The sequence below is a fragment of the Tachypleus tridentatus genome, chromosome 1, assembly GCF_004210375.1.
Source record: "Tachypleus tridentatus isolate NWPU-2018 chromosome 1, ASM421037v1, whole genome shotgun sequence".
Classification (NCBI taxonomy): Eukaryota; Metazoa; Arthropoda; class Merostomata; order Xiphosura; family Limulidae; genus Tachypleus; species Tachypleus tridentatus.
In genome coordinates this window covers 93,011,135-93,014,665 of record NC_134825.1, presented here as the reverse complement: position 1 = coordinate 93,014,665, position 3,531 = coordinate 93,011,135, and positions in this window count along the sequence as shown.

Sequence of the window (3,531 nt, the reverse complement as noted above, 5' to 3'; positions counted from 1 at the left end):
TGAATTGTATTATTGTTTGTATGTTAAAATATATTTGTGTTAAGAAAAAACAGTGTACATCAGTCTTGTTGGCAAATATAATAAATTTGATACATTTCGACGTTTAATTAACGTCTAAATTTAAATTATCATTTAACTCTATTCGATTTTCTTCTATTTAAAATCATAATCCATAATGTAATAAATTGGAGCTCCTTCCAACTTCTGAATCAGAGAAAAAATTCGAGCTATCAGGTCATTCCATTAGTAATGCTGTTATTTGGGATAAGGTAAGTGTAAATGTATATTTATTGGCTAAATTAAGCTATTTTCAGAGTCATATAAGTTATATGGGATGACTTGATAGCATTAAGTGTAAGCCAGTTCCTTTCTTTTCTAGTTTTTGTTTTATTTATTTTAGAAGCCCCAATTATCATGGAGGTGTCAAAGGAGCACAAGGCGTATAATACTTTACGACTTCAGAAAAGGGAAAAGTGCAACTGAAGCTATGCGAAGCATTCAAGAGGTGTACAGCAGTGACATTCTGAACGTGAGGAAGTGCTAAAGTAATCATTTTTATTCTGGGATAATACATGAGAGTTGTGTTTACTCTAGTCTTGATGGCAAATAGGTAAAGTTACGATGAGGTTTCTTGAAGTTACAAATATCAAAACAAGAAATCATATCGAAAACGTTAGAATCCAGTGAAAAGATGTCAAGGAAACTTGGAAAAAGGAAAAATAGTAAGAATAAGTTACTTTTATCTTCTCATTGTAACGTTTTTCATTTTCTTAAATCGATAACCGACATAATTGTACATGACTAATCAGATATTAACCTGTGAAAGTCATTCTCAAACATTGTTATTTATAATTTTTTGAGAGATTAATAAAACATAATATGATGTAAAAGGTCGCATGTCTTTGTTAAATTTCTGATGCATTCTGAATTTTTGTACACATTTAAGGTTATTAGGGTTTAAATTATCAGTCTTTGTATAAAGATGAATTCAAATTCTCGCCCTCTATTTGACCACATTTATGAACAACAAAGTTTAAATAGTTTTTATTTTAAAGTAAAACACTAACTACTGACTAAAAAGATTTTCCTTTGATATCTAAGCGGTAAATCTAAGGGTTATAGACTTAATGGTGAAAATCAGGTTCCGATACCCTCGGTATGCACAGCTAAGATAGTCCATACTAAAACTTTGTGCTTAAAAGCAACAGCAACAAAAGACTAAGAAACTTCATTTCTGAACTCTCCGCCGTAACTTTTGTGAAGCAGTGACCCCTGCTTATTAACCGTGATAAAAAATATAAACAATATACAGTGTTCAATATTTAGACAAACAAAAAATTTCTGAAATATCTTATTAGCAAATGACTAAGGAATTGCAAACAGAATTAAGAATTTTATTTCATGGTAGAGTCTCCATGCAAGTTTGATTTGAATGTATAGCTACGACATTGTGGTAGCTATACCACAACCCGTGGTTTAAGTATTTCCTAGGTATTTAAAACATTTACTTAGTTGAGAAACGTGTTACTTCATTAATGCCGATGTCTCAGATCTAGCCACTGGAAGATGGATGGTTGCCTCGATCTTTATAGTCAAACAAGTTCCGATACGGTTTAACTAAGCTAGTCGATTTAAGTAAATAATATTTCTATCGTCTTTGTTGGCACAGTTTTCTGCGTATACCATATGCAGGTGTCTGTGAATATTCACTCATAAATAAATAAGTCATTAAATTTAAACAATTGCAAGCAGTATTTTAATAATCTGGAATCAATGTATTGTATCTTTTACAAAGTTAAAAGATAAACAATAGCGTTTTAATTTGTAAGAAGAATTCGTTTCAGAGGCGTATTTCTTCATAACATTGTAAACACGTAAGCTATATAAGTGAAGTGGTCGCGACTGTAACACACTTTCAACACCTTTATAAACTTGTTGTTTTAGTAAAAAATCAAACCAGAAACTTCGCTTTATAAACAAACTTATATAATTTCTTTTGCATTTGTGAATCGACATATAATCGGTCGATTAAGGCGAAATTTTAGAAGGTTATGACTTTTGTCAGGTTGTATGAATATCAATTAACAACAATAGCAGCGATTGGCGCACTCTGGTTATGAATCCCAGACAAATATTGTTTGCATCATATTACAGTAAAACATGTTCTGCATTTAAAGCCGTTGGTGCACGATGAAAGTGTTGGTCAAATCCAGTTATTCCATTAAACAAAAGTAGCCCAAAAGTTGGCGGTGGGTGCAAGTACCATCAGCTATTGATCCGTTATGGTATACTCAGTGGTTGTACTATTGTTAAAGGATTCTACTATCAAGAACATAATGACTTCAAACACTCATTCAGTCTATAGAGAAAAAAAAAAAACGTGGCTGAGAAAGAAGCTGCTGGAGCCATTCAAATGATGCAATTGCTTTTAAAAATTTCAGCCAAATTGAGTAGTTCTGGGATTTGATAGATCAAAAACTTGAAAAATCAATCATTACTTCCAAAGAAACTTTACGGAAGTATATTAGAGACATTTGAGTAAAACCCCAAAGAAACTTTGATTAATTATGTTGCAGTAATGTCTGAAAGAGTGTCTGCAGTTATTAAAGCAAAAGAGTGACAAAGAAATTATTAACTGTTTGTTGAGCTCAAGAACTTTCACTGAGTTTCTGTTGTACTAAATATGAATATTAATAAAATGTTGATGTTTCACCCGTGATTTACCTTCCACTGTTTTTTGAAAGCAGCATGAAATTTAATTACTGCCTTTATTTTAATACTTTTGCACCTATTTTTCACCTATTCGATTTTGCTGTAGGCTTCAGTGCTTGAATGGCTTTAAAAAGTAGCTTAGCCAGAAGCGATAAAAGAAAACTGATATACTTTCTCATTCTCTTTAAAGAATCTACATAAAAATAGTCGTATGACCTACTCAGGAGTTTTTAGGTAGGTTTCCCAGGGTGAAATTTGTCTAACAATCGGAAAATCAACTTTTTATCTCTTATCAAACATTTTAGCAGTCATAGCCACTGAGATATATTTTGTTGTTTTTGAAATTTGGGCAAAACTACACAAGGGCTATCTGCGCTCGCCGTCCCTAAATTAGCAGTGTGCGACTAGAGGGAAGGCAGGTAGTCATCACCACCCACCAACAACTCTTGGACTACTCTTTTATCAACGATTAGCTGGATTGACCGTCATATTATAACGCCTCTACGGCTGAAAGAGAGAGCATGTTTGATGTTACGGAAATTCGAACTCGTAACCCTCAGATTAACAAGTCGAGCGCCTTAACCACCTGGTTATGCCGGGCCTCTATTGACATAAAAGTCTCGAGTATTGTTTCAATAACAAGTCCGTTTTTTAAGATGGGTTTTGCTTGTATGTTCTATTGCAAAATTTGTGAAATTTCTTGGTGAACTATATTACGAATCACTTTATTCATGATGCACTTTAAAATATGTAGTCAATCGGATTTAGGGATTGATTGTACTGTGGGATCCACTTAACCATAATGGAACATAATGTGTT